General features: G+C 37.5%; 1 protein-coding gene across 9 annotated transcripts in view; it reads right to left on the reverse strand.

The window, feature by feature from the left end:
- Window positions 1–26,475, reverse strand: part of Macrod2 (mono-ADP ribosylhydrolase 2) — a 2,026,591-nt gene that overhangs the window by 829,817 nt on the left and 1,170,299 nt on the right. The window lies entirely within an intron of this gene.

Raw genomic sequence — 26,475 nt, forward strand, 5'->3', positions numbered from 1 at the left:
CAGTGAAATAATCACCGATGCACTTTGCAGTTTAAAGCAATAAACACAGCCATCGTTTTGAAACACTTCTGCAGATTTTCAATCATGCCTGAATCTGTTTTCCTGGATCCTAATTAACCCCAAATAAAGGTTATTTGCATTGTCCTGATTAGGCTAAATTTATTTTTAGTGGACAGTGTGAATGTGTACTGGGGACAGGCCTACTAAGGCAGGATGAGAATACAGGGGACATAATGACAGATAAGCTTGCCATTTGCTAAGTACCTGCGGCTCGCTACCTCCTTGTAATTTCTGTAGCCAAAGAAGAATCAATTGATATTTAACCATTTTCTCCTGTGCCATCAGGTTATTAAAAGAACATCACAGTGCAATTGTTAAATGGAATGATTTTCATTGTAATATACACGGTATAACATGTTTCAATAACTTAGAGGAATACAACCTACCAAAACTTTTAGAATTCCAACACATCATAACCCATTAAATATAGGACTGAAAGCCATCTTCCTTATTAATCTGCTAAAAACACTACTTTTCATTTTTAAAAGACTACAATTGATTTTGAACTTCTTCATTATCTTTTTTGAGCCACCTTCTATTATATGTTACAGAGCAAAATGATGTCAAATGATGTAAAAGGCAAAAGAGAGGGAAAAACATTTCAGCCAGATTGGCCTAGATTTGACTTCATTGCCCAAAAATTCGGATGTCACATGAGCTGGTTTTAAGTCTCTGTCATTTAAAAAGTCATGATTGACAGTTCACACTGCTCATTAATACTAAAGCAATTGTTGATAATTGTTCTGGGTTTCAATGTCTAATTAAAGCTAAGTGGCTAGATTTGCATACAATAAACAATAGAAGTGACTTGAATTTCCAATCTCCTAGGCCTAATCAGCTTCACAATACAATATCATTAAAACTTGCATGCTAATTATAGCTAATTGTTTTATGCAAATTGAAACTATTTCTGTTAGAATCCGTTTCTCCCCTAAAAGTTTAAGTCCTGTTCTTTATCTAAAAAGATCCAAGATGCTTAAGTCACCTACAAAGAAAAATTAGGAAAACGCAATGAAATTTTTTTAAGGAAAGATACATTTTTGTTCTTTAAGTTACACAAGTTCAAGCTTCCTTGTTTTAAAGCTTAGACCCTTCAGTCAAAACAAGCCAATTAGAGTCAACTTGCTTATTAATTCCTCTCTGCAAAACATGAAACTGCCCAATTAGAGAGAAATAAAAAAAAAGAGTTCATATTTTGAGTTAAACAAACATTATTGATAGCATTAAATTCTAGAGTGTTCCCATCGAATTATTCCCTAATTAATCCTAGAAGACCACATGAAACATTAGACATGTTTTATGTGAACTCCAGACTGGCTTTTCTTAGAATCAATGTAGAATACTATAAATCCAATGACTGTCTACCGAGGGCCAACTGAAGAAGAAAAAAGATGGCAGAAATAAAAGCTATAAAAATGGGTTATTAGAGTGATGTCTCATTAACTTTTTATTCAGAGGTCCCTTGATTGTACACTGCCTTAAATTGGGGCTGGAGATTTCTAATCATGGCAGTCCATGTAGCCAGGCCAACAGCTTCTATATGATCCTGCCCTGCCCCCTTCTTGGAAACCATCACTGAAAAGCTGGAGCAGTTTGATGGGTCACAATTTACTGACTACAGGAATCAATGCTAATTTGAGATAAAAAAAATTAATAGTTTCTGGTTGAGATTTATCTTGTAAAATTCTACTCGATCCCATTTCACCCCTACCTGTCTACCGCATGTCTTGTCTGAAACCTGCGAGAACAAGATGTCCACAGATCCTGCTCTACTTACTGGGATATTTCTTTCAGATGCATCCTCCATGCCTGGTCAGATGCTGCTCCCCACCCCGGTTACTTTCCATATTGGAGAAGAGAGAGGGAGAAAGTCTTAGAGAGAGGCAGGCATTTCAGAGCTCCGGTTTGTAATGGTGTAACTCTGCTTTAATACTGTGAGGCTTTAAATCAGCTCCATCTCAGCTAGTCACTGCCTTTATCCTCACTGGTGTTGTATTTCTTCTGATAGAGTTTAGATTCACTGATAAATATGTTTAGAGCTTTCAAACAACTGATTCATAGCTCCTTGTGGGCATGGAGAAATTTAAATTATTATTGGAGGACTTCATACATGTATTCTGTATTTAAATCATGTCTGATCCTTTCTCTCCCCACTTCTAACATTCCAGCCCCTCCTTTGTTAACCCCACTTCCTTTTGAATTAATCTATATTATTGTTTTACACACACACACACACACACACACACACACACATACATACATCTACTAAGCCCATTTAGTGTCGCTTGTATGTACCGGTTTTAAAGCTGACGAATAGGGATGGGATGACCTGTCAGTGGATTAAAACCTTGAGAAAACTGCTGCTCCCTCTCTCTGCAGCCATTGATTGCTGGTGGTGCTTTATGTAAGGGGAGAGCCTTATGAATTTCCACCAACCGCACTGCTATGTCATGACTGTCCTATAATCTTTCTTACTGTGAGGTTCTTTGAGCATTAGGTTAGATGGGACAAAATGTCAAATGAATCTCTTTTAAATTGACCTAATCTTAGTGAATAATTTATCATAAAACATGAGATTACTCATAAAGTGACTTGAGGGATCACCTAGTATTCCCTCTCATTTCCCAACTCCATATCCCATAAGTCATCCCTTCCTATCTTCTTTATTGCTGTGATAAGTCACTGTGGCCAAGGCAACTTATAAAACACATTTAATTTGGGGCCCATAGTTCCAAATGGCAGTAGAGTTTGAGACTATTGTGGTAGACAGCATCACAGTAGGCAAACTGGCATCATACTAGAGATCATATTAATTGTGGGGTGTGAGTGTGTGTGTGTGAGAGAGAGAGAGAGAGAGATTGAGAGAGAGAGAGAGAGAGAGAGAGAATATAACTAGAATATCTCTGCCCCATCATTTATAGGAATTCTGTGTGAGATATTTCTCTTCTAACTTTCACTGATTTGAAATCTCATCCTTCTCCTCTCTCGCACGTTCTATAGTGAGATCAGGCTATGCCCTGGCCTGAGTTGCAATATATTAATTACAATAGCCAGACTGGTCCTTACATGGAAAGGCTCCATTTTACAGGCATATTTGACTTCATTTTCAGCATGGCGATGAACCCATGGCAAGCACTGTTTGTCTTCCAGAATGCGCATGACACAAACTGATAAATGATTTGTTCCTGGAGATAGAAAGAGAACTCCCCTATACACCGAGGAAGAAGATTGGGACAGAAGGAACATATTGGTGTGTTAAGTTCCTATCATGAATCAATCCTTAGAACTTACCACATAGTAAAGAAAAGTTGTATCTACTTCATTTGGATGCTACAAAGAGGTGGCAACCTAACATTGAAATGGTGACAACTCTACTAACCTGTCATTTGACAACCTGTGTGTTGACAACTGATGGACCAATAAGCAGAGCATATCTGACCATCCCAGAGGCTTCAGCCCAGTCACTTTCTGTTGTTGACAAGATACCCAAATTTCCATTTGTTCATCGTCATGCATGTCTTATTTGCCTATCTAGTTCTCCCATAAACCCATGTGCCCAGACTGCTAGATTCTGACCTTGCAGCTGGAGCTGCAACAGTAAAGTGACTCTGAGAGACCTCTGAACAGTATTTTCTTACCCACCCCTCCTCCCCCAAACCCTTCATTTGCATATCTATTAACTTCACTGCCTCTAGCTCAGGCCTCTGAAACACTGCTGTGGTCCCTTAGCCCTTTATAGCCAATAGGTCTGAATGTTAATTTGCAACTAAAATTGAATAAAAGAACCTGTGTTTACCTCCACAGAGCTATCCAGGAAAACAGGGTCAACAGACAGATGTCTGTCAATCAAGATTCCTAACCTTGTAAATTTACAGGACATAATATATCCTGATATTCTGCAATGACACAAATCTGCTGTGTTTCTGACATGGCAACCTCACAACACTATGCCTGTAAGTTCCCTTCCCTATAACAAAATCTCTGAGTAAAGCATCTTAAAAAATATTAAAAAGAGGGGAAAAAAGTGTCCCAGTTCTAGAAGTTTCGGTCCATGATTATGGGATTTGTAGCTGTGGGTCTGTAACAATATTGTACAATTGCACTTCATGGGAATATATAACAGAGGGAATCTGTCTGGAGATGTCTATTCTCGCATTATTGACTCAGCTTCTTCCCACCAGGATTTTCTACCTCTCAGCCTCTCTGCCAAGTCTAGATAGCATCAAACACCGATGATCAAGTCTTTAAAATGGGACACAAGGTGGTCTTTAGGGGTATGGTGTTTATGATTTAAGCCATAACACTACTGTCCCTTGTTTTTATTAAAACACTTATCCCACAAACCTGAAAATAAAACATAAACAAACAAACAAATAAACAAATGACCAGCCCAATGTCTCATGAAAGCAACCAATCATCTTCAAGTTGGAAGAGTATTCCTCGCAGCTCACCGATCACTACTGAAAACACCCACCAGAATCAGCAATGATACATGCCGCTTCTTAGGATTTTGTTCAAGAGAAAGAAAAATAATTAAAAAAAAAAATCTTGCATCCTAAAAAATGTTAAGTTTGAATGTTAAGGTTTATTGTCTTGTAGGAAACTAATTAGTTTCATATTTAACCTAGAAATTCTATCCTAATTCTGCTACAAAAAATATATCTTCTCCAGTACCTTTGTTGCCTGATTTGTTTACCATTTGTCAGTGAATGGAACACAATTACTCCTCCATATTTACTTTCTACTTATATGAGAATGAATGTCTATTTTAACTTTTTGTAATTTATATGTTGGTAATAATCAATTCTGTATAGTGTCATTACTCAACAAGCTATTAGTTTTCTAGGCCTTTCTGTTCAATTACCCTATGAGGTGTTCAGAATCAGAGGTTTCTACTTCTGTATCCAAAGTGCCCTGAGGATGCCTGAGTAAGTAAGTGATGTTAGTGTGTTGCTGATCTCAATTCCATGACCCTGCACTCATTAGTCAATAGAGCACAGTGTTTGCCCCTAAATCCTTTCATTTGTCTCTTTGTTTGGTGTCTGTGTAACTAAATAGGAATCAGGAAACTGATTCATATAACAAATTAGAGCACACTCTTATGTAGTATTTTGTGAATATATAAATCTTAAGAAGAACTAAGCTATTCAGGAAGCTTTTCTTTTGCTCTCTGTCAAGAGAAGAAAAACTAGCCAGGACAAAAGAAAGCATCAACCCCTTTATCCCCATACATTTTCATATATTTTACCTGCATAAAAATGTTAATTAAATAATAAAATGTGAATTGACCTTTTTAGTGTACAAATCTAAGGTAACAGATTTTTCCCCTAAAAGTCATCTCTTTTTCTGGGCCTGTTGCCAATAATTTATAATATTCAATATGTAACTGGATAACAAAAGAAAGAAGAAAAAAATAAGCCTTGGTAGCAGTAAGGAAGCCAGCCTTCAAATGTTAGGGAATTTCTGTCATTTCAAAATAAACCCATGTCTGCAATATCACTGTTGTTTCTCTTACAAATCCAGGGTTAATGAGACTTCAGTAGCTTTGATCTGGTTCGCATATCCCTTTATCATAAATAATTCTTACAAATTGTTGCTGGAGGAAAACATATGTTATTTTTCAACTGTCTGAAATTACTATGAACAGTAGAAAGTTTTAAATAATGAGAATCAAATTCAATTTTGATTTTTAAATCTCTGTGCTATTGCACAACTAGGATTTTTAACCTTTTAAAGACTGCCCTAACTGACAGATTACAAACATAAAACACAAAACATATTACAGTCTTAAATGTCATACTCTAAGCTCATTCAATGGCATTTTCTTCCTTGTATTCCAGACTAAACTTCTACAGTCTTGGGCTGTTTGCATTTTAAAAAAAAAGTTTGAATACTCTAGATCTAGGTAGTAACTTTCCCTAAATTGTAGTAGAATCTTTATACTTTCTCAAATTCATAGGTTAACAATTGAACATCTTCACTGGGAGTGGGTGAGTGGATGGGTGGGGAAGCACCCTCATAGAAGCAGGGAGAGGGGGGATGGGATTGGGGTTTCTGGAGGGGAAACCAGGAAAGAGGATAACATTTTAAATGTAAATAAATAAAATATCCAATAAAAAAAAAACTGAAAACCTTTTCAACTAAAAAAAAAAAACCGTTCAGTTGTAAAGAAGACTTTAAGAACTAAGTATAAATTAAAGAAAATATTGCTTTTAGAAAATGATCACAAAGCTATTTGACATTACTGTAATATATATATATATATATATATATATATATATATATTCCATATTATAGAACATTCTATATTCTAGATACTAAATGAAACAATGGCATCATCCTGAACATAATTATAGAGATTCACTGAATGCTCAAGTTATTGACACAGTTGTACATAGGACATTGGGAGTTGTCTATGAATTAAGATAAAAATAAAAATATTTTGATTTCGAAAACAGAGAAGGCAGACTCAAGTAAAACCTTCTATGTTTGTGTTTCAGACTCCAAGGAAGGACCTTGCACTCCTGTTCACCAGCAGCACAGTTATCAAGTTTCCCAACCCTGATGCACAGAAGCAGTCACATTGCAGGAGCAAGCAAGAGATCAAACCAATCCTCTTTCCTGGTCAGCACACTCACCTAAATTCTATTTTAGAAAGGAGCTAAAATAATTCCACTCCTTACTTTGAAAGTTCTAAACTGCATCTGAGCCCACTAAAAAGTTTGCATGGTAATAACAAGAGCTTCGTGCTGGGCAGTATTTTTAGAAAGGCAAAGAGGTGGCCTGGCACTGGTGTGGTCCTGGATTCCATTCCAGCTATTGCAAACAAACAAACAAACAAACAAACAAACAAACAAGCAAAAATCAGGCATGAAAGCTTAACTACAAAAGCTTGCTGTAAATCTCTCACTCACTGGGCTACCTCTATAGGGCTCCTTTAGCATAAAGTGTGTCCAATTCCAACAAAGCCTTGGCTTACCTGTAAGTTCTACCTGTAAGTTATCCAGTTATATCCTATCCTGCAGGAGTTGCCCTCATTTCCAATTCTGCTGAGTTCCTGATGCTCTCAAGGTAATGGTCTCCCACTCTAAAATACAGGTTTGATTAATCTGCATATTTTTCTGATAGTCCTTCAAGTCATTACCAGTTGCAACAGGCATGTGTGTAAAGACAAGGAGAAGTAATCACCCCTGAATGGGATACCTCCAAGTACCTGAAGCACTTCAATTTAAGTCAAGAGGCCTTAAAGTTCTAATAGGACCAAGTCACTAAAATCCCTCTTTGTTATGATAATAATTCGTCTGAGTGTCCTTATAGTAGAATACAATATGAAAACGAAGCTCACATGAGAGATGACAACTGTCAATATACTCTTAGTCCATATTCCACATTGGTTTAGTTGTTGTTGTTGTTGTTTTGTTCAGTTTTTGTTTGTTTGTTTGTTTGTTTGTTTGGTTGGTTGGTTGGTTGGTTGGTTGGTTGGTTGGGATTTTTTTGAAGCAGGGGTCCTATGTGTAACAGTTCTGGCTGTCCTGAAAGTTGCTTTATAGAACCTGCTGGCATAGAACTCACAGGGATCCACCTGCCTCAGCCTCCCAAGAGCTGGGATGAAAGGACTGTACCACCAAGCCTGGATTCCATGTTGTCTTTTTAAGGAGACAGAAATGGGGAAAAATACAGATAGTCTTATTGAAACTGAATAATATTTGTGAAGTTTGGGCAAATACCTAAAGCTCTCTATAAAAACTGTCCAAAATCAAGTATTCTCAGGAGCCCAGTTGGATGAGACACCATCATAATGTGAATTTGGCCATTAAGCTAGCACATCCCAAGGAACCTTAGCTTTGTCATGAAATGGATTTTACTTCAACACTGTGCTTGAAAAGTGCAATGTAAGTCTCCAGTCTGGGATGTGGTCAGAAAGCCCATAATTATACCTGTTTTCTAGGATTCCAACCTAGATAAAAGCTATATACTCAATTCATCCCCAGTTTTGTTAATTTTTGAAAGTAATAAAATATAATTTTATCAACTTCCCAGAACCTCTGTGGTGATTAATAATACCTTGTTCTTCAGATACCAATGATGGAACTAATTGATACATATAATCTCAAGGACTATTTTAAGAATTTGAAATCCATTAATTAATTTAACCCTTAACACCACACTTGAAGTAGGAGGCATTAATTCCCTAATCCCGAGATGAGAAAACTGCTGCTAAGAATATTTAATAATTTATAAAGGTGGTGCATCCAGCCTATGGGTATCTGAAATAAGGTCTATAGCCTGGATTTTCCCATTGTTGTACTATGAGATAGCTGATAAACCTGAAAGTGGTGGTATTTAAAGATTCAAGAGAAAATCCTACATTTGATCAACCCCTAGAAATTATTACAGGTACTAGATGACCTGGCTCAGCATCGTGAGACTTTTATCCTGATGATGTGTAATGGGATCTGAAATATTTGTAAACTTTTTGATCTGTAGGAAAAACTTAATCTTGACCAATTACTTCTTAAGTTGAAAAAAATCCCACTGTGCTGAAAGTTTCATTACATGAAGGATTTCCTGGAGATATTTTAAAATATCCCCTCCCTCAAGTTGGATCAAGCCAAATGGTAGCATGATTGAAAAGAAAAATGCTGTTAATTTTCTATGAGCAACATGAAGGAAAACTCAGGTGATGTGTGGTGCAATCAAGTGAAATCTATGGCATTTGAAGATACAGGTATTTCTGAGAAGATAATTTTTCTTATAAATAAACCTTCCATAAATGAGATAAGCTCTTGATAATTTTCTTGTTAAATGTAAGCTAGTCTTCATCTGGGCAGCTAAGAAATTTACAGTAACAGATCCTAATCATGGTGAATATGGTGGCTAATGTATATGCGGTCTAATCAATTGTCTTTGTTGTGGTCAGAACAAAGGTGGAAACCTTCAACATTAAACAGGACTCTTTAGACTGAAAGGCCACATTAGGTTCCTGCATCTATGTGCAGCCCCAGTGTCAAATTCACCAATAAGGAGCAGATAGGAGTTGCCATGAGTCTATTCTTTCATGAATGTTTATTTGCTTGCAAATATTATTAAATTGCTCTTTATACTCCCATTAGCTACACTTAAATCAGAATTTTACTGTGTATTTACAGTCAAAAATGGAAAAATATTACCTTAGAAGTATGTGACTAATGTGTCTGTTGCTTTAAAAAGCTTCTTAGCATAAACTAGCAAAACCAGTCTTCTGAAATTCAGACTAGTGCCCAGAATATATTTTCTACAAAAAGTGGCAAGAAAAATACCATAGGGTTATGAGTCACTGGTCATTTGCTCTTAGTCACAAGTGTGTAATTTTGCTATCACAGTGCAAAAGCACCCACTGACAATGCATATCTGAAAGGCAATGAACATTTCCCATGAAAGCTTGTTTACAAGTCATGGCCAGATTTAGCCCACAGGCTATTCTTTGGACAATGCCTGATTCAGACCCTCAAATCCTGTGACTTAACTTGGTAAGACAAATAATAGCCTCCTAAAGAAGTTTGGAACCAAATCTGTGTGAATACATCATTTTGCCTGGCATGAAGGGGTTGTCTAATGTGGTCCACTTAATGATCTTAGAATGGGAGCTTATTCCAGAAGTGTGTGAAAGACTCCCAAATCCTATGGGAAAAGTAGAAACTGGGAAGTCAGGGAGAAGAAAGGATACGTAACAATAGAAGTAGAATCTGGAATGACATGATCCAAGCCGATGTACAGAGTACCCAGAAGCTGGATACAGGTCTGCTCACACTGTGTCTTTAGCCCCGTGAGATTCATTTCCAACTTCAGATCGAGGAAGTAACAAACTCGTGTGGGTAAACCACTACACTGTGGTAATCTGTCGCTACAGCAGATGGGAACAGGTAGAGCTGGTGCAGCATGAAGTTTACTCAGACCTGAAATATGTGTGCATCCCTGTCCTTTGTCATATTAGTTGAGGCAGAACTAAGCCCTGAATTTCTATCAAGTTAATTTCAAGTTAGGTTTGAAAGCAGTGGCAAAGCACTAGAAGCTGCAAACAAGATCATCAGGGCCTGTGGTCCTGCAGGGGTCCAAGCTCCAAAGAAGCTCAGCTCTCTACTACATGCCATTTAATCCTTTGCTGTCAAGTCTTATGAGTGGGCATGAGTGTAACATCAGAGTGAAAGGTTTGTGACTCTCCTAAGCCCTCTGCTTCCTTTTTGAACCTCTAATTCCAAGGTTCTTCCATACAGTCCGAGGTTGGGCTAGTATTATATTGTAGTATTACTCCATATCTGTAACAGCTCTGCATCCTTGGCTGGATATAGACAGCATGGGATACTCTCATGAAAGCAAACGTTGGATTGGCAGAGCCAAGAAGATGGTAGGCTGAACATACAAAGGTCAGGGAGGTATGAGATAGTCCCAGGTAGACAGCTAACCAGCCCTTGTAAGTGATATTCTTCTTTTGTGACTCTGGCTGTACTACTATGTACACAAGTTTGCATCAAAAAGATTTTAGCCGTGGGAGTCACAAGAATCTGAATCTAGTCCTACCTTTACAATGGATCCCAGGGAATGTCTCCAGTTCTTCCCATAATACTTTCAAACCCCAGTCATAGGGGAAGTGGTAGATAGTTGAACAATTCATCCTACCTCTACCTTCAGGGAGAGAAATACTTGTTTCTGGTACTATTAGATATAAATGACCTATGTATTCTAGTTAAAGACATATAAGGATAATTAATGTGTAGAAACTTCAACTGTCACTTCAAGACTTCGAGTCTTTCACATCTGGGATGGAAAACTGGGCCCAAGCCTAGGCAGTTTGCCAGGCAGGTCCCCAAAGACAGTAATGTTCATATCAGCAGAGGAGTTGTGGATACATAACCTAGATGAGAACCAATCCCCCAGGACTTTTACTACTGAAACACTATACAGTGAATTGTAACTCCTCAACTCTCCTTAAAATTTACAGGGTAAAACGTATTTGTTCTCCATGATCTCAGGCAGACACTCTGGTGCAAACCAAAGTCTGAGACAACTCTTTTGAGTTAGGACTAAGGGTTTTTAATTTCCGTTTTTGAAAGGCCTGGCATTTCTGCTCAAGATTAAATCACAAAATATAAAGAGAGGCAAAAAAATAATCATTAGAATTGTTCTTATTCGCACAGAGCCTAAGAGCCACATAATGCCAAACACCTCTAGTGACTGACTGACTTGTAAGAGCCAAACTGAGCAGGAAAGTCAGGTAGGGCTAGGGCAACAGGACCTCATTTGCACACTCTCCTCATAAAACACTAGCTAATTATTTTGCCTTTCTGCTGTCTTCTTGACACAATGTCTCAGCTTTGAGCAGAGGAATTCATACTGGTGGCTTATCAACCTCCAACAGTAGCTATTCAGAAACATTAATTAACTGTGTTGTAGGTAACCATATTTTTTTAGCTTGTTACCTATAACTACTTTCCTCATGAGGAAGTATAAAAAAAAATAGTGAGAATCAACTTCTTCAAATGGGGGGATGGTGGAAACGGAGGAGGAAGAAATGCAAAACCCATAGGTTGCCTTAACACTGAATTTTTTGTTTTTCTTGTTTGAAGATAGTCAGTTAGAGGATATAGAGAAATTTTAATAAATGTCATTGAGACCCAAGAGATTATACATCAATCTGACTTTTCCAAGCCTTCATAATGAGGAGCTCTGTCTAAAGTCAGAGGATCATATTTAATTTTACACCAGAGTCCTGAATTGAGTGTTATAAGGGACACAATTTGTTTCATGGGCTTTAGTTGTTGTTTTCCTGTTCCTCTCCAAACACTTAGCAGTGGAGGGATTTCTGTGTGCAGTCTGTTGAAAAACAAAGTGTTCTGTGTTTATTCAGCTAACATTCACACTGGGGAACATTTAAGACTGAGGTGTTCCCACTGAGGAATGAGCAGACAGGGCATTACAATTTATCTACCTTCATTGCCTTCCAGAAAATGAAAACATGGCAGCCTTTTAACAACAGGAATCCATTTTGAAGTGAAATATTGCAAGTAGCTAAGCAATAGAACTTTATATGCTCCATTCAATCTAATTTAGTTCGTCTGACCCTTGTCCCCTTTTGATTAGAAACTTAAAATGGCTCCCAATTTCTTTTCAGCCCTAATTGTCAAACTTTTCACTCCCTTACCAACATATCTTCTAGTCTCATGATGCAGAGAGTCTGGCTACCCTCTCTGGAGAAATTATATTTCAGAATGATTGTTGGGTCTTAACTATGACGCATGAAGTTTTCAAAGGCCCAAAATTCATCCAATTATTGATTTCAGAAATATTTATCAAACACTGGAAATATATTGGGTAACATGCTCAGTCCGAGACTCAGTGAGCAGCAAAATATACCTTGACCCTAACCTCAATGAACTCCTGAATTAGATTGAAATAGAAACATTCAAATATACATACAAATATGAGACTATTCCGCAAGTAAGAAAAAGGCAAAGCAGGTAGATACTGAAACCCAGGGAGAGGGAATAAAGGTAGGAGAAACAAAGCAGATTTCTCTACAGGAGGTGCCATATGCAAATGTCCTAAGAGATTTCGAATGCAGTCTTGACATTAAAGTATTTAAAATACCCTCAAGACAGACAGCAAATGTGGATTGTTCTGCCTTTTTGTTCTGTTACAATCTCTTCTGTCCTACATTCCCTTCTGCTATCATCCATTGTTTTTCAAAACCATGGTTATCAGATGTGGAAATTCATTATATATTAAATTAGTATCTCAATACAAATATAAATGAGTTCATATGATTAGAAGTTCTGTCAACAAGGAGTTAATAGAAATCACAGAGAGAACCAAATAATGAAATGTGGAAAAACTCCTAGATCTCTGTCTTCATGAGTTATTCTTCTTACTGACTTAAGGACTGTGGATTGTGTTATGGACCACTCTATCAGGCAGCAGGCTATTAGTTATAGCACTCAGAGAAAAGTAATGGGTAGAATTAGGTAGGTACAATTGGATAATTGAGAAATGGGAGTTACCACTGAGGCTCCCAACCCAGGGAGCAGTAAGATTAGACAAATACATTTCAGGACATACATATTTTTATCCAAGAAGAACACAGAGTAAACATTTGGAGGCATGGTGGGCTGAAAACAAAGAGGCAACCACACTAACAAGTAAATACAGGGTGAACATACAGGCAAGGAGTTGAAGAGAGGAGAGCTGCTACAAAGGCTGGGAGGCTACAGTCCTGGGAATGGTCATGGTTGTCCAACACTGAAGCCAGCTGAGGTTAGCTCAAGGAAGGCAGGAGGTTCACAAAGGATCACACCCTGAGAGTCACAGAGAACCATAGGGCGTTGTGACTGGAGGCAGTTGTGGGAGAAACTGACCTGAGGCTCCAGCCTCTCCTGGAACCCCAGCAGGAACTCACATCTTGCATTTTTCCATAGAAAGAAGCAACGTATGTGTCATCCAGAGGGTAAGGTTCGAAGTCCAGTCAGTAGCCTGCCGACTCTGCTGTGGGTTCTAAATAAAGCAATTTTTTGTTTGTTTGTTTGTTTTTTAATGAAATAAAAGGCCTGTGGGAATACATCTGTTGTCAGTTGAGTACTCATTAAGGGAAAAGATAAACAGAGATGAACTAAATAAAACTTCAGGACTTTACAGTCTAGGAGTGTAGGAAGCACGGAGGTCTCTGTGCTCACAGATAACCACTCGAGGAAACTAAAATGTTAAAAACACAGGGTTGTTCCTTCAAAGGAAAGGATGCATAACCTGCTATCTGTCCAGAGGACTGGGAGTGGACATGTTTAATACTCTGGTGACCTTTGCCCTATGTGGCCATGGACTCCTCTGGATCCTCCCCTACATCCCCATCCTAAGCTTCTTTTCTCAGTCAATCTACAGAACCCAACTTTATGGAAGGTGTCACTTTACAAGTACATGAATTCCCACTCTCCAATTCCACTTAAAGGAAGAAGTTTCTTACCCTCTCCAAGGATCTAGTCCCAAACAATGGGTGCCAGTTTCTGGATTCTCTTCAAACTCCATCGCCAGCAGAGAATTTATCCATGGAAGGAAAGACGGGAGTTCAGTTCAACACAGCTAAGTAGCTTGTGTTATTTCAAACTTTGGGAGTCTGCCCCCCAAGTAGTTTACTTTAGACATATTAAGCATAGCAAAATTTGGTGAAAATATTCTTTGTAGTAATTAACTCAATCCTGTGAACACAGCAAAGCATAAACTAAACTAAATAAAGATCGGACATGACTACACTGAAACTCTTTGTAAAGTCTATGTGACATCTCCCATGAAGATGGATTGACTGAGAAAAACAAGCTTACAATTAAAGGTCTGGGGGTGGGGGTGGGTGGAATCCCATGAGGTAGCTCAAAGGAAACCAGGTTATTAACCATGTCTGCTTCTAGCCTCTCGGTAGATAAGAGGCTACACATCCTTCCTATGAAGGAACAATCCTGTGCTTAAAGTTCCAGGTTCCCCTAGGACTTATCAGTGAGAACAAGACCTGCATGCCTCCTATACGGAAGGCAGTTATGGTATGACAACTCCTAACATGTGAAGCATGACATCAGGTTCCCAGTGAATATTTGGTCTACGCATGCTGCATTCCTATAATTTATAGATTTTAAATATTTTTATTGAGATATAATTCACTTGCCATAATATTTACCAACTTAAATTATATAAATTAGTGGTTTGAGTATATTTAGAATTATACAACCATTCTACTAATTTTATATCATTTTCATCAGCTCAAAAAAAAAAAAAAAGACTCCTTTCTAGTTCACATCTTATTTCTTCTTATCTCCTTCCCCCAGCTACTGGAAGCCACTATCCTAATTCATTATCTATGGCTAGGCCAGTTACAGCTATCTATGGAGAGTAGAATAACTCTGTGTGTGTGTGCGTGTGTGTGAGTGTGTGTGTGTGTATGTGTTATATGTGCACAGATAACTGATTTCATTTATCCTAAAATTTTCAACTTTTACCAATGTAGAATGTATCGCTATTTCATTCTCCTCCCACTATTTTATTATATTCTATTGCAGAGATCAATACAATGGTTTTGTCTACTCATCCTCTCACGTGAATTTCAGGTATTTCTATAATATATAACACTCCAGGACCATTTTAAATAATGTTGCACTGAAGATTAGTATATAAGCTCTTGTTTGTTTGCCTTCCAGTACTGGGTATTGACCCTAGGGCCTCACACATATCATGCTGATGGAACTCTGACTGCATCTGCACCCCTAATGGACAACATTATGTGTGGACATGTTTTTAAGTCACTTGCATATAGACCTAGGGAAAACACTGAACTTTTTGAGGTGCTGCCAGACTATTTCTAAGAGTTTCTGACCATTTTCCAGATTCCCTACAATGCCACATTTTCCACATTTTCTCCTTCTCTTGATACTTATTGGTTTAAGAGACAACTTCACTAGACTTGTTTCAAACATAAAGGGAAATACTTCTACACAGTGTTTAATCACAACAGTGAGGCCTCCGATGCCGGTGTTCCTTTGGATATCTTCCTCTTCTCTAATGCTATTGAGCAGTGGTTCTCAACGTATGCATCCTGATGCCCAGAGGAGTCACATATCAGATAGCCTGCATATCAGATTTTTACATTATAAGTCACAACAGTAGCAAAATTAGTCATCAAGTAGCATTGAAGTAATTTTATGGTTGGGGGTCACTACAATGTTAAGAACTGCATTAAAAGGTCACAGCATTAGGAAGGTTGACAATCACTGCTATAGGAAGGCATGGAATAGTATCCTAAACACTTGGGGGTAGCTGGGTGGTGATGACACACACCATTGATCCTGGGCCTTAGCAGGTAGAGGGAGATGCATCTCTGAGTTTGAAGCCAGTCTGGTCTATATAGCAAGTTCCAGTACAGCCAGGGCTTCACAGAGAAACCCTGTCTTGAAAAGCTGAAAGCAAACCAAACCAACCAATCAACCAACCAAATAAACAAACAATAAAACAACCCAAGGGTATGATAATTCAAGGAAATGAAAAGTGAGGACTTAACACACACACACACACACACACACACATATGCATACATACACACCAAGTCACATACATATATGCACATACACACTCATATAACACAAACTCACATATACAAACTCACTCTCTCACATACACACACATGCATACAGACTCTCACACACACATACACTCACACATACAGACTCATACACGCTCATGTCTGTGTGTGTCACTCTCCCCATTGTGTTTCTCAAGAGAACACCAATGTCTTACAGAGAAGCCCCCAAAGAGTTTGAGCTGAACTAACCAGGGTAGCTTTGACACTGAAAAAAGGCAACTACCACCAAGGCCATATATGTTTGTATCCTTCTGCCTAACCTATGCGGCATAATGCTAGCATGTGGCTCACTAAAACTGAACAACCTCTATTGCAGTCATCACAGCTGTGATATTTTAGAACATGCTTTGTCTGCAAATAACAAACCCATTTCTTTAAGCTGTTTCTTTATATGTTCCCAAAAAACAACACTGCATCTTTAAATGTGTGCATAGTATAGGTCCATACAAAAAATACTTATTTGAAACTTGGCATCATTTGATTACCTTTTAAGCCAAATTTGTCAACATTGGAATTGCTATCACACTAGGTTATATGAATAGAACAACAACAACAAAAAAAATCAGTGGTGCTTGGACCCCAAAATTAGTTTCTTTTTTTCTGACAGAAATAATGTCAGTGTATTTTAAATGCCCTAATAGCATCCCTGTGCTTGTCACAGGAAATAGAATGAATATTTTTTTATTTGAAGCAATAGAAAATAATTGATGCAAGATGTCAGAATTCTTACATTGTAACAAGACTTATAATCTGGAAGAAATCAACTATTATCCCCATGAGAAGGCCACTGAGATAGAATTTTGAGAAAGCCTTCCTCCTTCATTTGATTCAAAATAGCATAATGGGGAAAATAAATGGAGGCATGAAACAAACCTGAAACTGTTCACTTCAGATGTTCCTTCTTTGAGTCTCATATGATCACTGTCATGGAGAAGGGTCAGAATGCATTCTGGATGACTTAGATCAAGGCTAAGAGATTATATTTAGAGGGTGATGTCACAGGTATGCATTATTATGGAGAGTTCTACAGAGATGAAATTTAAAATAGGATAAATATTTATGGTATTCAAATGTGTGCAAGCAAACCAGCAGAATAATTAGAAATTTGGAAAATGTATGTTTGCTCATTTGCACTTTTTCCCTGACAAATGAGGATTGAAAAAATGCAGATGAAGAAATGTTAGCACAGTACGCCTTTACTGTTTATGTTTTAAAAAAATGAAGGAAATTTTAATCCCTTATCATTTTTAGGTATAGCAGACTTGATTAAGTAAAATCTTCACTGTCCAAGGTAATATAAGATTTAGAGGGTTATAACTTTAAGAAGATAATAGTGGTGAAAATTCTCTTCTCTTGGAATACTATGCATTGAACACTCTGTATAGCTCTCTAGTGATGCTCATACAGGTGAAAGGAATAGGCAGGTACTACTTCCTTGGGCATGCAAAGCAGCTAGAGCCAGGGAGAGGGAGGCAAGTAAACCAATCAATGCCTGTGTCTCCAGACTCAAGTGAGGCCATTGAGAGCCTTCCTTACCCCTAGTATAAAACCCTTACTCATGAAGCTGTCACTCTCTCCTTGGTTGTCACCTTTAGATGAGTGATAGCATGACTACCTTTTTATTGCCTGGTTTTCCTTCTTTTTTAATATCAGAACCATGAACAAGGTAGTCAGTGGGTGGCAAATCAGTAAAAACTAGGAGAAAAGAGGCAGGGCTTGCTCTGAGGCACCAGAGGAGAACATGGCTCTGATTATGACCTGTAAATCCCCATGAATATTCATGATTTCAGTGGTAACAAATGGAGTTCACAAAATAAGCAAGCTTTCATAAAATTGGAGGTAGAGAGTTCACAAAACAGTTCCTCTTCCTGAGAAGGCATAATCACAGGCTGTTAGTGCATTTACACAACCTTCATGCAGAGCCATTTCTTCTTCATTCTTGCCAATGGGGCGCTAAGTTCCATTTTTAGCTTATGCACTTTTGTGCATTTTACAACTTGCTGTTAGGCTCCTGTAAATTAGACTATTAGGTATGTGGGCTCATACGCCCTTAAATGGCATAGTCAATATACAAGCAGTTAATGTCATGTCTATGAATCTTGAGTGGTCATGCCGAAAGCTGAACACTATTCTATCCTGTCAGCATCATTGGTGCTTTTTGATTGGATGTACACAGAAGTAGGTGCCAGCAAAAGAGAAACAGCCATCATCCTTTGTTTCTGTGTCTGTGTCAAGTAGATTTCTTTTTGATACCTCAGGTTAAAGAGAAAAGTGTCATTGTTGGAAATCAGAATGTGATCGTACTTTGTTCTTAGCTTTCCCTATCCTATCCAGTACTGCTCACAGGTTGATTTGCCTCAGCTATGTTTAGTGTCTCTAAAGATTATATGCACAAAACCTGCTTTCTATAGCTGGAAATAGAATGGAAAAGAGGCCTTCTGATCCCATAAATATACATGCATATACCCATGTTATAATATACACATAAAAACATATTTCTGTCGCAAATGAAAAATGAGTAGTGTTCTAATCATGATGTTTGTGGCTGCTTTTTATTTGAATTAATGAGTAGGACAAAACAAGAGTGCAAAATGCATATCTCATAACTTTACTCATTTGTCACTGACTAAACTTCGCTGAGCATAATAGTAGTTTTCAGATACCAGGGGGAAATTCCAGTTCCTTCTGATAGTTGTAACACTTTGCCTACGAAAATGATACAATTTTAAATGTACTCTGTTTCATTAGCATATTTGCATACTTTTCTATCTAGATCAAAATGAGAATAATTTATCAATCCACAAATTGTGTTGCTCGCTGATTTCTGTGATACAAAGTTTGTCACCATGGCACATTTCCTGCAGCTTATATGACACTGTAAACAGAATTGAGAAGAGATGGCCAGAAGCACATCTTTGTATAGATGCAGGTACAATATGCAAACCGCAATACAGAGAACATAATAATGAGGACAACCAAGGTAATAAGTTATATGTAGTATCTAGTATAAATTATTAAACTGTAACTTTTATAGTTTCATATAGGTTATGTTTCAACAGTAAGCTTGTAAAATTCTTGGCCCAAGTGCCTGTAATACATAATTTAAGATACATCTACAATATTGGGTGTATTCCTGCATATTTTATTCTGGCAAATAGACAAGACACCAAAACAAAACAGGGGACCAAAGATACACACTTTTGAGTAGAGCTCTTTGAGCAAGACTCCCTTCTGTGCAATACCCTCACAAACAGCCCAGTGCTAACAGAAAAAAGAAATGAAGTCATCTTCAGTCTGCTACTCCTTGTCAGTGATTTTCTTTAAAGAAGCAAAGAATCTGCCTTACTATGTATTTTTCTAGAATCATTCATGTCTTTAAAATCTTGTCTAAGAGACAAGCCTCAGATATTAACATATACTGGGTTCTGTTCAAGAAACCCATTTGTGCCATAGTCTGGTGTGATGAACGTTATTATGCAGTGTTCAGACCCTGCATTAGAGAACTAATTTCTCCAGCTGCCAGGAATGCTGCCAGCAGGCAGTCCTCCACCATTAGCTATTGTGCAAACTGAACTCGACTAAGGTAAGCTCCTTATCCCAAGGTTATACACATTCCTGAGTGTGGTCTACAGCTAGTGACCTCAGTTCTGTGTCTTTTCCTGTCTTACAAAGCAAGGTGAAAATGTGTGTACCTCTTGATGTCCTATACACTAAGATCTATTGCAGAGTTTTCTAGGGGAATGATCCACATGTTTTTATAAAGTCAGAGCAGAAACATGAAACTCATAATTGAATACATTTAACAACACCATGCATGATCTCTGTGTTCTACCTTTCCCATTATTACTAATGTGGTGCAATTTATGATTCCTTGATACTATTTAAGATTTTAAAAATATAATCTAAGTACATGTACGATAGTAATATCTTAAATTTCTTAAATATACTTCCAAACATTTTATGAACATTAATATTTCACAAACTCTCTCAAAAGAGGAGATATCTCTCAACGTTTTGTGACAAAAAGGAAAGTAGAGAGGTTACTTTACAACCATCCCGTTTTATGAAGATAGTTCACTAAGTTGTTAGCAAAATGAATCCAACAATCAATTAAAAGAACTACAGAGAAAAACTAAACAGGATTCATCACATAAAGGAATGCAAATGTTTGAAAAACAGAGTAGTGTAAAGGACACAGGTTTTAATCATTTTTTGTTTGTTTATTTTGGACTGTTATGATTTCAAAGAGAACATTTCATTGATTAAATAGGTTTTTGTTTGTTTTGGTTTTGGTTTTCTGGTTTTATTTATTTATTTATTTATTTATTTATTTGGTTTTTTTGAGACCGTTTTTCTGTGTAGCCCTTGCTGTCCTGAAACTCACTCTGTAGATCAGGCTAGCTTCAAACTCAGAAATCTGCCTGCCTCTGCCTCCCAAGTGCTGCGATTAAAGAGGCATGAGCCACTACTAACTAGCTGGTCTTATTTTTTTAACCGTGTGCTCTTCCCTGATGAATGTGTCTAATCTTATCTGCCTCTGTTCTGTCTAAACTTTCCTTCCTCAGCTAATCCAAGTGCTAGGATTACAGGTGTACCCCTCCATGAATAGCTTTGTCTGATTTTTCTATGAATGATTAGATCAACTTTTTCTTTGTTTGCTTTTGCAACAATACAATAGCAAAGCACTGCAAACTGCTTCTTAAGCAAACCCAGAAAAGAGTTTATGATACAGGTTTGTCATTTCAAGTGATCTGCGTCTTGATCTTGTAAAACTGGGTTTTGTCCTGGGATTTTGAACTACAAGTAAGCTCTTTTCCCTTTGCAAACAATGCCTTCTTGAGGACAATAGTTATTGTCTTGTTGATGGAAGAAAAGGGCTGTATTTCAGGTTTTTTGCAAGAAAAATGGAATGGATAGAGAAATGGCTCAGTTTTAAGCATTAGAAAACTGAACCTGTGTTTGCTAGGCCCCAGTGTAGTCTCACTAGAGACACTATATCTGGGTCCTTTCAGCAAAATCTTGCTAGTGTATGCAATGGTGTCAGCGTTTGGAGGCTGATTATGGGATGGATCCCTGGGTATGGCAGTCTCTAGATGGTTCGTCCTTTTGTCTCAGCTCCAAACTCTGTCTCTGTAGCTCCTTTTATGGGTGCCTTGCTCCCAATTTCAAGAAGAGACAGAAGTGGATGCTCACAGTCAGCTATTGGATGGATCACAGGGAGCTCCCCCAAATGGAGGAGCTGGAGGAAGTACCCAGGGAGCTGGGGGGATCTGCAACCCTATAGGTGGAACAACAATATGAACTAACCAGTACCCCCCCACCCCCTCAGAGCTCCTGTCTCTAGCTGCATATGTATCAGAAGAATGCCTGGTCGGCCATCAGTGGAAAGAGAGGCTCATTGGTCGTGCAGACCTTATATGCCTCAGTACAGGGGAACGCCAGGGCCAAGAGGTGGGAGTGGGTAAGTGGGGAGTGAGTGTGGGAGGGTGTGGGGGACTTTTGGGATAGCATTGGAAATGCAAATGAAATAAATACCTAATAAAAATAAGAAAAAAATAATATTTAACAAACATTAAAATATCTTTTTAATGCTTGTAGGAACATTCCATAGACCCAAGAATAAATGTTAAATCTACTGGCATCATAGTTTTTTCTCAGACATGTTTTGTAGGTGATATCTCTTTGACAATTCATAAAATAGGAAAATAAAGCTTCAAGATTAAATTCTGAGATTTGGCAATTATATATAAAATTTGTATAATGCTCAGTGGACAATAAGAACATATGTAATATGGAAAAAAAAAAGAAAACTGAACCTGATCAATTATTTTGCTATTGTTGACATTTTCATGTGAGACCTTCTTTTCTCACAGTAGGCAAAAAGAAATCACAGAATTTTAAAAATATATTATTGACATTTCATAAAACTGATGCTTACTGGATCTATATTCATCCTTTTTTAAAAGAAAAATCTTCCCATAGATTCAAGTACATGATGAGATAATTTCCCCTAAATATAATAACACTGAGAGTCATAGCATCTGGAACTATATGAAATCATTTAGAAATAATAAAATTGCTGCCAGTATATTGCAAGAGCTACAGGGTAGATAACAACCTATGTAATTTGAACAGTGACTGGAAAATAGCAGTTAGAATACTTGTTGAATAACATAGCTTTAAAATGAATTGGGTTTATTTTTAGTGTATAAGCACATGTCAGGGGATATGCTATGGTGTGTGTGTGTGTGTGTGTGTGTGTGTGTGTGTGTGTGTGTGTAGTTAAGAGGACAATATTCAAGAGCCAATTGCCTCATTTGACTCTAGCTTCTTCTAAGGTTGGTTATATGATAAAAAATGATTGTGGTGGTTAAACTTAATTGTCAACTTTATTGGAAGAAGAAACACCTAAGAGTGACTCTGATAGCATTTACACAGGCAATCAGGTCATAGGGCATGCACTTAAGAATCAGTTAATTCTTTGATGGATCTGTAGTAGGGCATATCATTCCTAGGTAGGAAGAAGTAGGAGTCGAGAGAAAAGACTCTGCGAATGTGCCAGAGGAGTGGGTGCCTGTGTTGCTTACTTAGCTTTTTCTTAGCATTAGCATTTGTTCTGCCACTTCCAGGTTGTTGCAGTGCACACATGGACTGATACCTCTGAGACCACGGGCCAACATAAATAAGCAAATGATCCCTCCAACTTTTTCAAAGTGATGCAAAACTAACTAAAGAAAGAATGGCATGTAAGGGTTTATCTCAATACAAAATGAGACTTAGATCAAACTACAAGAATGGATATCATTTGTAGGGTAGTAGCAGTATCATCCTAAACTAGCCTCCTGGTAGAGATATATACATTTCAGTCTCATTTGACCTTAGAGTACTCTAATGGAGCTATTCACAAGCTAACTTAAGAGCTGCTCATCAGACTAACCAATCCCTGTATCTTTATGAAAAAATATGTGCTGTTGTTCCAGGTCCTAGCCTTCCACCATGATCTCTTCTTCATCACCATACCGTAATAAAAGAAGGCTGAGGTAGTAGAAAGAGACATGGGAAATGTTCATGTGTTATGAATGAGACATAGTTTTCCTACGCATTTGTCACCTAAACTACCACCTCTCTTTCTTCTGCCTTTTCCTCCTTTGATTCAATACAATATATGAGTCCTGCTTCTTAATCCATTCACAGGTCTTCTTCTCATACAGCACCTGGGAGGATCAGCCTGGTAGTATATTTGGAGAAAGAAAATCCGGGTTCATTGGCTCACAAGAGATGGTGAGACAGCATTAGAACTTTCTGTCTGTTTGTGTTAAAATGAAGTTAACCCATATTTGTAACTATGATACTACCCCACTTGCATGAGACACCAAGAGAAGCAAAAGCTTTACCTCTTATACATCTTAAAGTTGTATGTATTTATCTAGATATAAAATGAAGAAACCTAAGTTGTGGTTGACACCACTCTATAACACATTACTCAATAGAAATTAAATCTCTTTTTTGTAACACCACTGAAATGTATATAAATGAGCGGAAAAAGAGAGAGGAGAGAGGAGGGCAGTGGAGAGAACACTCTCTTGTCAGGGAAAGAATTAATTTTATTTTAAATTTTTTATTGGTTTTCTTTCTTTTGCTATCTTGCTCCCCCAGTTCAACAGTTTACAAATGCCTTAAAATCCACACATTGAAACTGCTCTCCTCCTCAAATAAATCTGAACATTTGCGAGGAAAACATGCACAATTTAAAGCCATTGCTTTTGCTCTCAACTATTAACCCTCGAGATATATGCCAGAATGGCTCAGTTGTTCAACTGTAATGGCAGGTTTGGGACTCTACAGTCCATGTTTTGAATTGACTATTTTCTTGTGATGCAGCGATCTAATAACTGCTGTTTTGAGTCAGAGAAAATAAAGCACTCAGAATAAAAGCTTGCACTGCAAACCTGTTTACTGTGTCTATACAAATTTCCCAGAAATATTTTCTCTTTGACAGTATGCTGGGCCAATATTTTGTCTGGAAGACACTGTTGTAGAAACCACAAGTGAATTTCCTATGAATGTTCTCTACTTTGATAAAAGAACTAAAAACAATGAACTTGACAAATCTAACCAAATTGAGATGTTGTGCTTTTTATATTATTTTAAATGCTATTTTATTGGTCTTTGCTCATAAATAAATACTGTAAAATATACACTGACTAAAAAACTTCTCAACTATAGGTGAGATGAAAGAGAGTTTCAAAGTACTCTCACATAAAGAGGTGATCATAATTCACTGTGGACTTTATTGAAATGTAAGACAATATACAGAGTATTGAAATATACAACAATATAAGAAAAAAAGATGAAGAGAAGCTATAAGTTATAAGACTTCCTTTAGTAATTAAATAAGATTAGATAATCTACAAGCCTGTACAGTGTTTACTGTCAATCTAACAGAATTGAAAGTCACTGGGAAAGGGGAACTGAGAAGCTGTCAAGATTGGATTGGCCGGATGCCATGATTGTGAGAGATTGTCTTGACTGATGACTGATGTGGGAAGACCCAGCCCACTGTGGGTGGCATAATCTCTAGGCAGGTGGGCTTGGGCTGCATAACAAAGCTTGCCATGCATTAGACAGTGATGCGTATTCCTTTATGGTTTCTGCTTTTAGCTCCTATCCTCACTTCCTTCAGTGATGGCTTATGACCTGGAATGTAAATCAAATAAACCCTTTTCTCCTCTGCATTGCTTTGAGTCACAGTATTTACTGTAGCAACATGAAGGGAACGAGAAAATCTCTTATTAAATAAACTGCTTCCAATTTTGCCTTCTAGTTAAAGAAAGCCTTACCAAGATCCAAAGTTGGCTGGCTAACTCTTTTGCACTTTGCATTATAGAGCAATGTTTAGTGCAGATATATTGAAAAGATTCAACTGAACTGACATAATATTGTGGTACTATTTTTTTGCCACCACGTATCATCTGCACATTTTCACGGCCATGCATTCTATAGGTTATATGTGCATGAACTGACATCTTTCTTGCATCTATATGACACTATGCTTCAACTGAAGAGGAATAGAACTTAGATGTCATAGCTCAAGAATAAAAATCTTTGAGTAAATAGAACTTAGATGTCATAGCTCAAGAATAAAAATCTTTGAGTAAACAGCTTGGAGGGAGGTTTTGTATATTAAATAGCACATTGTCCTATCCACAGCAAAGCTTAACTGAAACCAATGGTTCACAATTTTACCAGAACCACCTCTCACTTATTATATATAAAAAAAAACATTTTGGGAATACCATTTGTTCTACTGAAATTGTAATTATAATATTAAAACTACTATGTATAAGGCTGAAGGGGTCAACTTCCCAGCATATTTGCCCTGGGCTCGTTTGTCCAGTGCAGCCAGCTGCAGCAACACTGAACCTCAGTTGTTCAGAACAACTGCATGATAATGTGTTCCTTTTGGCTGCCTTTCCTTCCTTCTCTTGCTTTGCTCCTCCTCCATCAGCCAATGTTGTTAAGGCCTCCACAAGAAAGTGCTCACCCACAAACTGTTGCCTATGGATTGGTTTCCAGAACAAATTCAAATTAACACAGCATACAATTGATGGATAATGTAAATTATGTAAAAGAGATATTAAAGGAAATGAATATTATAAAGTTATGTTTTCTGAATGTAAAGATTAACGTATGGCTACAATAAAACATGAAAGAATGCAATCAAGAGTTGGCTTTCTCATACAGAGTCATCATGAGAAACATCTAAAAAGCTAGACTCCAATAGGTGTATCACACTGCTTAGGATTGGCACAGGTAGCCTGCACATTAGGAAGATGATTTTTTTTTAGTTGTGATAATCTAAGAGAGCTATAGTTAAGCCCCACTCCTTAATTTCCATGGTAAATCACTATGTATCAGGGTTAAAATGGGAGCTTTGTTGTGATGTATCTTGCTGTTTATATTTTTACTTACATGATATGATAGTCAATCTTGATTGTAAATTTGACAGGACTTAGAAACACCATGGACACAAATCTCTGGGCAGGAATATGAGACATTTTCTAGATTAGGTTAACTGAGGTGAACATTTAGAGAACAACTCTAAATGTGGGCAGAATGATTGCATGGGCTCAGGTCTGGGACTGAATATGACAACTCCCTGAGTATTGCACTGCCATGATTTCTCTAGCACAATAAACTCTATTCTCAAACTAGCAAATGACTCTGCCTTCCATACATTATTTAATGTTAAGAGGTTTTGTTTGTTTGTT

Source organism: Mus caroli, unplaced genomic scaffold (genome assembly GCF_978045245.1).
Source record: "Mus caroli unplaced genomic scaffold, Mus_caroli_1 scaffold_2, whole genome shotgun sequence".
NCBI classification, from domain to species: domain Eukaryota; kingdom Metazoa; phylum Chordata; class Mammalia; order Rodentia; family Muridae; genus Mus; species Mus caroli.